At 46.7% G+C, this 13,051-nt stretch overlaps 1 protein-coding gene across 1 annotated transcript in view; it reads right to left on the bottom strand.

Moving 5' to 3' along the window:
- Positions 1–12,919, bottom strand: part of ARMH1 (armadillo like helical domain containing 1) — a 47,500-nt gene extending 34,581 nt beyond the window's left edge. Inside the window, exon 1 of the mRNA XM_079917561.1 lies at positions 12,803–12,919. The gene's annotated coding sequence lies outside the window, so the exon portion shown is untranslated. The remainder of the gene's footprint in view (positions 1–12,802) is intronic.
- Between the last annotated feature and the right edge of the window lie 132 nt (positions 12,920–13,051).

Below are 13,051 nucleotides of genomic sequence, written 5' to 3'. Positions count from 1 at the left end.
CCATCCTCCGTCTCACTCCAGAGGCAACCACTTTCAACTCTTTTGGCTATTTCTTCTGGTGTTACTTCTATTTGTCCAAATAATGAGTTTATACTACTTGCTATGGGCTGAATTCAACAAATCTATATGTTCAAGCCCTAATCCCCAGTGCCTCAGAATGTGACTCTATTTAGAGATAGGGCCTTTAAAGAGGTAATTAAGTTAAAATGAAGTCATCGGGGTGGGCCCTAATCCAACATAACTGGTATCCTTATAAGTGGAGATTAGGACACAGACACATAAAGAGGGAAGGCCATCTGAAGACACCAGAAGGTGGCCATCTGCAAGCAAAGGAGAGAGGCCTCAGAAGAAACCAATCCTGTGACACCTTGATCTTGGACACCTTTATCAGAGGTACAGAACTGTGAGATAATAAATTTCTGTTGTTTAAGCCATCTGGTCTGTGCCACTTTGTCATGGCAGCCCTAGCAAACTAATACATTACTATTATTTGGTTCGGCAATTTTAGGCACTATTTATTTCTAATTCTGAGGAATTAGCTCTCTTGCACCCTCTAACCCCCATTTTTCTTCCCTCATTCTCACAATATAGTTTTCCACAATTTATAGTTAAATCAATAGTTAGTGTTTACATTATTGACCAAGTAAATAAACACTGTTCATTCAAGCTGTAAACTACTATTACGTTTTCCTTCTCTTACAAGTTGGTTTTACCTGGAGTTAATAATTGTTTCTTTTTTCAGTTGTTTAATTTTCTAAGTACTAGAGCTGTTTTCTTCCAAATATTCCAAACACATAGCAATGATCTTTCTGAATGTTCAACCCCTAACTGATCAGTCCCATCTTCTGCCTGGAGAACTCTGTCCCAAGGCCCTCTGTCTTTCTGCTCCAGTTTGGACTGGCTGCTTGCTAAGCTTGGCGTACAAATGTTGTCCTGGGATTTCCTTTTGCCTGTCTTCGCTATTGCCCTATTTCCTGGATCCACCTCGTCCTCTTTGGTTTACTCTCATTTTGTTGAATCACATTCTCCAGTAGCTTCCTAAGACATGAATTTTTTTCTGTGTCCTTGAAAATCTGAAAGTATTCTGACCTCATGTCAGATTGGTTGGGTGTGTAATTCCACGTTAGAACAAGCTTCCCTCGATTGAGCATCCCAGGGTTGCTTTTGAGAAATCTGACATCATTCTGATTTCTGTGCCTTTGTCTGTGGCTTGTTTTTTCACTCTTGATGCTTTGAAAACCTTTTCTGAAATTGTATGATGATATGCCTTGGTGCAGGTCTTTTTCAGTTATTATACTAAGCCTTCCATCCTGTGCCCTTCAGTTTTTGAAAATTTCTTTAACAGGCAACAACTAGACTTTTCATTGAGAAACTCACAAATGTCAGTCAGTGGAGGGTTTTTTTTTTTTTTCTTTTTTCCCCACCTGGGGTTCTCAGGGCCTCTGGAGAAGAGTTTTCTACTTTCCCAGGGAGGATGAGAGGGTAGGGGTGCTAAGCGCCTGGCTGCTGGCATCCTGGGGGTGGGGTGGGGGAGGGACTAGGGCTGCCACCATGTAGTGTGTAAATCTTCCCTCCATCCCTCAGTTTTCCACCCTGTATCTCATCCCTGCCCTTCAAACCCTGCCTGAAGTCCCTGAGTATGGAGGCCTCCAGAGTTCCTCCTTATGCGGCAAGAGTTTAGAGTAGCCATTTGGCTTTTGAGAGCAGAGCTCTGGGGCCGCAGCAAAGTGCTCTGCACACAGACTCCAGCCAAGCCCCCATGTTTATTAGCCCTGTACCTCACTGCTGACCTTCTGGAGTAACTCATGCTTCCAAGGCATTAAGCGTCTTGGAGATTAAGCTGGGTTAACTGATTTGCTTCTTGTTGGTAATCTCCCCTGGTTGACAGCTGGTCTGGAACTTCTTAGGATGTTTCAAGCCAGGTAACACTCCCCCACCTGCCTTCTACTTCCATATATCTGTTGACTTTCATCTGCTGTTGCTTCCTTCTCTGAGCTTTCGTAACTTAATACCTTTTATATTTCTTTAGTGTTAAGTCAGCAAGGTTTTGAGAGGTAGGGGGAAATACAGGGGGGCAGCCATGTTTAATCAAGAGACTACAGCCACATATTTATTTTAATCTCAACTTTTCTTCAAAATAAGATTTGATGATGATTGAAAAAAAACCCCTAAAACCTAATAAGTACAGTTTTAAAAAGAATTAAAGAAAGAAAACTGGGAAAAGGGGGGAAACGTACCACTTTCAAGAGTTCATGTTACATTCGTAGACTTTATGACTCCCAAATCCATATTTTCAGCCTGGGCCTCCCTCCCAGGCTGAGAATATGATTAAATGACCACAGACGTCTTCCTTGGTAGGTTTCACACACTCTTCAAATCCATAAGTCCCAAACTGAATTCATCAAGCCCTCACCCCTGCTCCTTTCCCTATGTTGGTCCTATTTCAGTGACTGTTACCACTCTCCTAGTCACTCAAGAGCTATGTTGACGTATTCCCCTCCCTTGCCCTCCTCATCCCATCTGCTGCCAGGTTCTGCCAGTTATACCACCTAAATCTCCCTCAGATCAGTCTATTTAGCTTCATCTCCACTGCCACTGTTGTAGTTTACCCCCATCCCTCACGTGGATTGCTGCAGCAGCCTCTTAACTGATCTTCGGGTTTACCCCAACCTAATCTCCACAGTGATGCGACAGTCTTCTTTTTATATCATTAAAATAAAATGCGCTTTATTTTCTATACAATTTTTAAAGGATACACTCCATTTACAGTTATTACAAAATATTGGCTATATTCTCCAGGTAGTGATGTGAGATTCTTTAAAAAATGCAAATTGGGCATATTTCCCTGCTTAAAACTCTCCTGTTGCTCCCCATTACCCCTCTTCATTCAGGCCGAAGAACGTCTTCCATCTAAGTTTTGCTGCACCTTAAATATGAGTCTGTTCCCCCTACCCCGCCCCCCATGTCACTGCTTCCAGTAGGAACTAAGGGGAGGCTGCCAGCTTCCCCATGCTTCACACACCATTCTCTAAAGTTCTCATACTGCTGGGGCTTCCCTGGTGGCGCAGTGGTTAAGAATCCGCCTGCCAATGCCGGGGACATGGATTCGAGCCCAGGTCCAGGAAGATCCCACATGCCACGGAGCAACTAAGCCCGTGCGCCACAACTACTGAGCCTGCGCTCTAGAGCCCTCGAGCCACAACTACTGAAGCCCGCGCGCCTAGAGCCCGTGCTCCGCAACAAGAGAAGCCACCTCAATGAGAAGCCTGTGCACCTCAACGAAGAGTAGCCTCTGCTCGCCGCAACTAGAGAAAGCCCGCACACAGCAACAAAGACTCAACACAGCCAAAAATAAATAAATTCATAAAAAAATAATAAAGTCCTCATACTGTTTCTCAATCATTTCTTTTCTTCTGAGGTCAGGCGTCCTGTACTTCCCCGTCTCCCTTGCCCCAGTGCTGATTTACTTGCCATACCCACTTGCACCCAAGTCCTCCCGTTTACCCATGAGCTGCTAGGCAATTTCAGCATCAACCTGTTCCATCTTCGTAATTTTGGCTAGCATCGTCCCTGGCACATCATGGATATTCAACAAGTGTTACTTAAATTGACATCCAACACACTGTGCTCATAATGAGCATTTTAATTTCCTTAATCTCACACAGTAATTAATTAAACAGATGTCCTGGGTGCCACTCCTAGCCAAGCACTGGGACTGGCATTGGTCAACATAACAAATACATTTTTTGCCCTCAAGGTGCTTACAACCCTGAGAAAACCATAATTCAGAAAGAGTCATGTACCACAATGTTCATTGCAGCTCTATTTACAATAGCCAGGACATGGAAGCAACCTAAGTGTACATCGACAGACGACAGGATAAAGAAGATGTGGCACATATATACTCAGCTGTAAAAAGAAACAAGTTATTTGTAGTGAGGTGGATGGACCTAGAGACTGTCACACAGAGTGAAGTAAGTCAGAAGGAGAAAAACAAATACTGTATGCTAACACATATATATGTATGTAATCTAAAAAAATAAGGTTCTGAACAACCTAGGGGCAGGACAGGAATAAAGACGCAGATGTAGAGAATGGACTTGCGGACATGGGGAAGGGGAAGGGTAAGCAGGACGAAGTGAGAGTGGCATGGAGTGGCCAAATGTAAAATAGATGGCTAGTGGGAAGCAGCCACATAGAACAGGGAGATCAGCTCAGTGCTTTGTGACCACCTAGAGGGGTGGGATAGGGAGGGTGGGAGGGAGACGCAAGAGGGAGGAGATATGGGGACATATGTATATGTATAGCTGATTCACTTTGTTATAAAGCAGAAACCAACACACCATTGTAAAGCAATTATACTCCAGTAAAGATGTTAAAAAAAAAAAAGGTGCTTACAAACTGGTGGGGTAGAGAGAAAGGGAACCAGATGATTTTACTGAAAAGTGTAAAGTGCTCTCATGGGGGTAAATCCCAAGGTCTGCTGGGGCTTGTAGGAGAGGCACAAAATCTGGACTCTGGTGACCTCCATCCAATCCAGCATCCACACTCATGGTCCATAGCCTAAACTTTGTGAATAGCCTGGGAAGTCTACAATTCCGAGCTCCTTACCCTCCCACCTCTTCCATCTGTTCTCAGGAGATCTACTCTTGGGCTTCACAAAAAAGTTATAGGCCATTAGGCAAAAACGTCCTCACAATCTCTTCATTCTTCCCATGTTATGGTATCCATACCCATCCCTCTCTTTTCCTTCTTTACTCCTTTACCAGAGCTCTACACCCACCCATCCTGCCTCCTTAGAGCCCTCACTCCATCCACTACTCCCTCTTCCCCTGGATCCTCAACTGCTCTCTTTAATTAGGCATTTTTTCGTGTTAACTTACTTAATTCTTGCCTATCCTAAAACAAAAATAAGCAAAAATGAAAACAAAAACCACTTACCTCACCCTCTTGTCCCCCTGCAGTCACCTTTCTGGTTTTTGCCCTTCACAGAAAAGCTTCTTAAAAACAGTCTACACACTCTTTTCTGATCCTCCACGGACCAGTGTCTCCTCAACCCACTGCAGTTCTGCTTCTCTGCACTCCCCCTTCACTTGCACATTCAGCCATGTCTCTGATAACCTCCTAATTGTCCAGGTCAATGAGGACATCTTAGTCCTTTGTTTACTTGTTCTGTTGCTGCAACAACTAAAATCACTGACCATCCCTCCTGCTCAAAAGGCTTTCTTCCCTGATGCCTCTCCACCCTGACATCTTCTCTTTGACAGCCTGTATCCCTGGCTGCTGCCTCCTGCCATCTCATCTTTCAGTTTCCAGTGCCTGTCACATTGTACGTAAATTGTCTCAGACCTGACTAGGAGTCCCTCTGCCCCACTGCCAACCTTACTATCAGCAATTCCACTCAACGTGAAAGTCAACAAATACTGAGAGACAAGTGTGTCCCATCCTTGGGTTAGGCCTCTAGCGATAATTGTGAGAACCAAACAGAGTTCCTTCCCTCAAGGGGTATGCAGTTTGGGGGTGGCATAGAACCCTGTAAATAAACCATTTTAAGTCCAATAGTGTGGTAAGCGCTAGGATGGGGCAAGCACAGGATACTTTGGGCATGTGAGCGAGGGACACCTAACCCAGCCTTAGCTGGGGTGTGGGCTGCTATGGAAAATTTCCAGAGGAGATGCCATCCAGGCTGAAAGGCATCTGCAGCTAGCCAGGTGAAGAGGTGAGGAAGCTGTACTCCAGGTAGAGGGAATAAAACACGCGGAGGCTCAGAAGCGCGCGAGTGTAAGGTATATTTAAAGAATTGCGAGTGCAAGGCAGTGTGGCGTAGCGGTTAGGAACACAGACACTGGAGCTGGGTGATCTTCCACCTCCCGGCTGTGTGACCTTATGCAAATTACTTAACCTCTCCAGGCTTCAGTTCTCTTACCTGAGAAGAGGGGATAATAATACCTCATAAGGTATTATGAGGTGTTATGACCCTCATAAGGGTCAACAAACTGCCTAACATATAGGAAACCCTCAATAAAGCTTAGTTCTTATTTTCATTGCTGAGATTGTTCAGAGTGGCTGGAGTACAGTATGAGGATGGAAGCGGCAAGAGACGAGGCTGGGAAAATGGGTGGAGGCCAGAGAACAAGGGGCCCTTGATGCTCTGCTGCAGGGTCAGCACTTTACCCTGAGGGCAACGTGAGGATTTTAGGTCAAGGGCTTTAAGTCAAGAGTGACAAGAAAAGACTTTGTTCTAGGAATAGCATCTTGACTTTAGTGTAGAAAGGTGATCCGAAAGGGGCAAGACTGGAGGCAGGGCACCAGTTAGGAAGCTGTTCCCATAATCTCGGCAAAAGATGCTGATGACACTAGGGTTGGAGAGAAGTAGAAACGCCACACAGGAAGGAGCGACAGGACCTGGTGACTGTCTGACTGTGGAGGATGAAAGGGGGAGGAATCAGCGAGGATGCCCAGATAACCTTGCTTCCTACTTCACAGAGAAAACAGGGCCCATCAGGAGCAACTCCCTTCTCTCCCTCCATTTTTTTGGTGGGGGCTGTGCCACGTGGTTTGTGGGATCTCAGTTCCCCGACCAGGGATTGAACCTGGGCCACGGCAGTGAAAGCCTGGAATCCTAACCACTAGGCCACCAGGGAACTCCTTCTCCCTCTATTCTTTTTTTTTTTTAGCTATGTTGGGTCTTCGTTGCTGTGCGTGGGCTTCTCATTGCTGTGGCTTCTCTTGTTGCGGAGCACTGGCTCTAGGCATGGGGGCTTCAGTAGTTGTGGCATGCAGGCTTCAGCAGTTGTGGCTCATGGGCTCTAGAGCGCAGGCTCAGTAGTTGTGGCGCATGGGCTTAGTTGCTTCGCGGCATGTGGGATCTTCCTGGACCAGGGCTTGAACCCGTGTCCCCTGCATTGGCAGGCGTATTCTTAACCACTGCGCCACCAGGGAAGTCCTCTCCCTCTATTCTTAACCTCACCACATGGGCACGCAGCCTTTCTGTGTGCACTAGATTCTGCCCCTCTATCTTCAATCTCTCCATCTCCTCTGACTCCTCTTAAACTTGCTCGATCTCTGTCAACCCCAACAAATACATAAACAAAGCCTTTCCCTCAAGCTTCTACACTTTCTCCCTTATTCACCCCCAAATTTCTCCTTCTGGCCTACAGGATAAAGTCTGAACTCAATGTGGCATACAAGATCCTACAAAACTTGACCCCAGCCTAGCCTCATCTGCAGTGACTTCCACGTTGCAGCAGACACCAACTTCTCAACTCCCCAGGCCCTTCCAGGGCCCACTTGTATCTCAACCCTGCTCTGCCATCAGGAATGGCCAGCCTCCTTTTTGCCCTTTGGCTAATTCCCCAAGACAGCTAGGGGTTCTCAGGTCTGTGGTCCCACTTATGCCACCTCTTCTCCTGCTATGCTGTAAAACTTCACCGTCCCTCCCACTAGAGTGTGAGTTCCTCAAGGGCAGGGGTTGGTCCTCCCTGTCTCTATGTCCCCAGGGCCTGCCTAATGCCTGGCACAAAACAGATGTTTAATAAATGCTCGCTGGTGAATGAGTAAAGAAATCAGCCAGCTCCCGTTTAGATGGTTATATCTGAATGTTCATGATATGTAGGTCCATAAAACTACCAACTTCCCAAAGCTGCCATGTGCAGAGTGGCAGAGTCTCCATCCAAGAAGGCCAGTGCATAGTCTATGAGGCATTTTACAGCTGACAGGAAATAGCAATGTCAGCAGCGGTGTCATCTTTGGACACTAAGGACAGGGATTCAGTGCCATGAACGGTCAGTTAAATTGTAATTGGAGTGAACTGTTCCTCTGCAAACCATAATGTTCTTTAGCTGCAGCCAAATGGCATTCAAGAAAATTTTTTGAAATGTCAACGAAATCATTTCCAATTTGGTGCTCACAACCAGAGACTCTAATGATCAGTGGAAATGAGAAGCAAACAAATTAGCACTAATGGATAATGGCTTTTGGAAAAGAGGATTTAATTTATAGTCAACTGATCATGGCATGCAGCACGCAGTAAAAGTCAGTTTCACCAGCTTGATCGTAAGAACCAGAGCACACCTAGAATGCCAGAGAAAAATATACGTATGCCATCATGCTTATTGGAAACTCTCTGTAAGTGGCAGCCAATTAAAATGGTCATTATTTTACCTTGGAGAGAAAATGGTCTGAAAAAATCAAAGCACATGAAATTAAAATCTGGATTAGGAACCTCGGTCCAAATTGGTTTGTTTGTGGCCTTCTAACCTTGGCAAGGTCTTCTGCAAGGACGACAAACCTACTTTGTCTTCAGCCCAGAGTGGACTCTTTGTTTTTAATTTCCTCTCCATCTTCAGAGGTGATTAATAAATCTGGACTCATCCATAAATCATTTCTATAGCAGCCAAACGGTTCTTCTTTGTGCCCGGAAACGAAAATCACAGAAATCTCAAAACCCTTGGCTCTTGTACTAAGTCAAAGGTCCTTAGCAACAAGTGAGAAGAGGTATTAAAAATCAGGGCTTCCCTGGTGGTGCAGTGGTTGAGAGTCTGCCTGCCAATGCAGGGGACACGGGTTAGTGCCCTGGTCCGGGAAGATCCCACATGCCGCGGAGCGGCTGGGCCCGTGAGCTATGGCCGCTGAGCCTGTGCTCCGCAACGGGAGAGGCCACAACAGTGAGAGGCCCATGTACCGCAAAAAAAAAAAAAAAAAAAAAAAAAAATCAATAGGTCACTAGGTTTCATTTCTAAATAAAATTTCTCAGAGGGCTTTTTTCCTCCTACATCAAAAGACACATTTCTAAAAACAAGAAGCCTCCAGGGCATGGGCTGCCAGCCTGGCTCCTTGTCCCCACATGGCCTCGGAGATAAGGCAGTCACTGTCTCCTGTTCCTGTGGGTTCCACGTGCACAATGGGACAGAGGCCTTCTCCCAACCCGACTCTTTACTCTCAGCTCCTCATTCAGAGAGAGAGGGAGAAGAGACAGAGACAGAGACAGAAACATTCTCCTTTCAACTTCACGCCCAGCCAAAGAGGGTGTCCTGGCCTTTACTTCCACCTCAGGGCCAAATGCAACACAATTTGTCACTTTCTTCTCATAGACGCCCTTCCTTCTGCTCCCCACTCATACCCTCTTCACAGACTCCATCTGCCCCATCTCTTCCCCACAGCCAGCCACCATTCCCTCCACCCTGTTTCCATAGACCATTTCCCCCATCTCCTTCCTGCAAAACCTACTGCCGTCACCAGCTTCCCAGACCTACCCTCATTCTCTACCCACGGACCCCCTTTTCCTCTCCCCAGACTCACTTCTGCCCCCAGCTCCACTCCACAGGCCTGGCTTCATGCCCTCCCCACAAAATGTAACTCTCTAGGTCAACCAGAGTCTCTCTGCCCACGTTCTCCTCACCCCTTCATTGCTCTATGCTTCATCTTCCTTGACCTGATTGCCTGCCCTTCCTTCCCTTCCCAACCTTCTTACTCTTCCCTGGAAAACTTTTGTTTCTGATCAGCAAAGTCTCCTCCACACTTAGCGGCTCCACACTCGCTCTGCCCACCTCCAGCCTGCCCTGGAAGCTGGCTCTTCCTCAGGGCGCCACTTCTGCATAGTCGACCCTGGAGGAAGCTGCTTATACTCTTAAACCCAAGGGATCTCAGGACTGGGAGAGGGGCTAATGTCTCCCCACCAAAGTTCAATTCAGTTCCTATTCTACCTGCTCTTTGTAAAAACCCTTGCTACTTTAGGGTCATGCCATTCAGCTGTATTGACCTTTGCCCCTCCTCTTGCTGTCATCTACAGACTCCAGAACAACCTGCTTTACTGGTACCTGGCTCACAAGCATCCTCTTCCCTTTTCCTTCCTCAGGTCCTGCCATCATCTGGGGGGATTTCAATGGCCATGTCAACATCTTGGCTGTCTTCTGTATTCCACTTTGGCCACCTGCTACCATGGTCATACCCTGGACCCTGTCATCACTTGAAACTACTCAAACTTCATTACTCCACTTTCTCATCATAACTCTCTCATTCAACTGTTTCCAAGATATGGGTTCTCTGACTTCATTAGGACCTCCAGCCCGTAACACTTTTACTCTCCCTTATGCAGTTTAGGTCTAAGATCCACCATCTCAACCACTCTTTTGCCAGGATCCTCAACCTCCTTGTCCTTTGTCCTTCCATTTCATCCACCTGATAAAATTCAAACCTGGATCAACTCAACTCACCTCTCTGCAGCCACCAGTAGATGGCTGAATATTGTTGGGGGAAAAATACATAGCACACAACCACGCAGACTGCTGCTGCTACAAAATAATGGTCACCAACCTCAACAGGGCTCTAACTGCCCGGAAAGCTGTATGCTACCTCGGTCATCTTGCTCCCATTCTCCACTGCAGCTATTTCAATCCTTCTCTGCTGGTCTCAAATCTTGTAGATCATCTCCAATCCCTTTCTCCCTGGCTGATACCATGTCCCTATTCCACAGAAAAAGTAGGAACCACCATACAAGAATTCTCTCAGGTTCCTGCCACCAAATCTACTAATGTACTAATCTCACATGCCTTTCTGTCACAGTGCAAATGTCCCTCTAAGTGAACTTCTCCACTAATGTTTTGGATCCCCTACTCAGGAGTCCCCAACCCCCAGGCCGCTGACCGGTAGCAGTCCATGGCCTGTTAGGAACCGGGCTGCACAGCAGGAGGTGGGCGGCGGGCAAGGGAGCGAATCTTCATCTGCCGCTCCCATGGCTCCCCACTGCTCGCGTTACCGCCTGAACCATCCTCTCCTCTGCCCCATCCGTGGAAAAATTGTCTTCCACCAAACCGGTCCCTGATGCCAAAAAGGTTGGGGACTGTTGCCCTACCTTATTCTTTTTCTGGGGGCGCCACTCTCTGTCATCTCTTTTTCCCTATAATATTATCTTTTTCTCTTTGCTGGATCCATGCCAACAGCATTTCTCCCATCTGAATAAAAACCTGCCTCTCCTTCCAGCTATTTTCTTCTCTCTTTTTGCCTCTTAAAGAGCCAAACTTCTTAAAAGTGTAGTCTTCACTTCCTCCCCTTCCCACCCACTTCTCGACTCACTGTAATTCGACCTCAGCTCCCACCACGCCACTGAAACTGCCTTTACAACCACTTCCTTGTTTCTAAAGCCAGTGGATTTTTTTTAGACCTTATTTTACTTGATTTGTCATCAGCCTTCAACACTTTCCTCCCCTGGTTTCTGGGAAACCATGTTCTACTACTGATTAATTAACCACTGTGGACACTTCATCTCAATTACTTTTGCAGAACCTCAAATGTAGGTGCTTCTCAGGGCTCTGTCCTAGGCCCTCTTCTCTTCTTACTCTACACATACTCCCTGGGCAAGCCCAACAAATCAATCCACTCATGTGGCTGCCATATAAGGCACAACAGACTGCACATTTTAATTTCCAGTTTAGACTTATCTTGCAAACTCCAGTCAGGCATACTCAGCTGCCTCTTGGACACCTCCACTTGGATGTCCCACTGGCACCTCAAACTCACCATGCCAAGAACTGACCCTCTCCTAAGAACTCTCCTTTCTGTTTGCCCAAAGCAGGAATTTAGAAGTCATTCTTCATTTTTCCTACTCACCCCATGTCCAACCAGTCACCAAGTCCAGTTCTTTTAAACTCCTAAGTGTCTAAGGAATCCATCCCCTTTTCTTCAATCCTGTTACCTCTCCATGTTTCAGGCCACCATAATCCTTCCCCATTACTAAAACAACTTCCAAAACTGGTCTCCCTCCTTCTCCCAGTCCCCAATCCATTCTCTTCATTGATCTTTCTAAAACACATATCTGATTGTTACTCTTCCACTTAAAGCCCTGCAGCCTCCCCATTGTCCTTAGGATAAAATCTAAGCTCTTGTGCTCATTGGTGTAAACTGCATTGGAAATTTTTTCCATCAGTAAGATCTACCCATAAGTTCAGAGCTGAGCGTGGTATCAAAGACCCTCCAGAATCTGGGCCTACCTGTTCCTCCAAGGTTGCTCTCCCATTAGTCTCTCCTCTGGCCAGGAAATGCTCATAATTCCTGGCACCGACCCCTCACTTTCCTCTCCTTTTATAAATTTATTTATTTATTTTTGCCTGCGTTGGGCCTTTGTTGCTGCACGTGGGCTTTCTCTAGCTGTGGCGAGCGGGGGTTACTCTTCGTTGCAGTGAGTGGGCTTCTCATTGGGTGGCTTCTCTTGTTGTGGAGCACAGGCTCTAGGCACGCGGGCTTCAGTAGTTGTGACTCACAAGCTCTAGAGTGCAGGCTCAGTAGTTGTGGCTCATGGGCTTTGTTGCTCTGCGGCATGTGGCATCTTCCCCGACCAGGGCTCGGACCCGTGTCCCCTGCATTAGCAGGCGGATTCTTAACCACTGCGCCACCAGGGAAGCCCTCACTTTCCTCTCTTTGAGCCCTGTAAGGTCTCAAGTCTCCACAAGTCTTTCAAAACCCAGCTCAAGAGCCATCAGCACTGCCATAAATGCCCCTTCTAATTCTGAGCTCCTAAAATCCTTAGGGCCTACTCTTCTTGTAGTACTTATCCCTTGCACAGTATTGCAGTTGGCTCATGCATGATTTCTTTCCCTCTCCTTTTAAGACTTACGGAAGTCAGAGCCAAAAACTTAATCCTCACTAGAGTCCACCTATGTAACAGGTGGTCAGTAAATATTTTTTAAGCGCGTTGATAAATTTAAGAAAACTGTACCCCCTAGCCCCTTTATGTCCCGCACGAACAGGGCATTCTCTAAAGTAATCGCTAGAAAATAGCACCTCCTTTGCATCCTCCCCATCTCACCAGTCAGAATATTCCTCGACCAGCTGGGTGGACGATGGGCTGGCACGCATTCCTGTGGTCGTTTTGTGCGGTTTTCTACCTCCAGCCCTCGGAGCTGCGGCTGGTAGAGGGTAGTAGAGATAGCTAGGTGATGTAAGTCAAAGGGCACTGCTGTACACCCGGTACGATAAGACACGGTTTAGGAAGGAAAACCCTCCCCGACCCCAGAACACAGCAACTCTCCCGCAGACCCTCTTACCTACACAGGAG

This window comes from Stenella coeruleoalba, assembly GCF_951394435.1.
Source record: "Stenella coeruleoalba genome assembly, chromosome: 1".
Lineage (NCBI taxonomy): Eukaryota > Metazoa > Chordata > Mammalia > Artiodactyla > Delphinidae > Stenella > Stenella coeruleoalba.
This window is presented reverse-complemented; position numbering and strand designations above follow the sequence as displayed.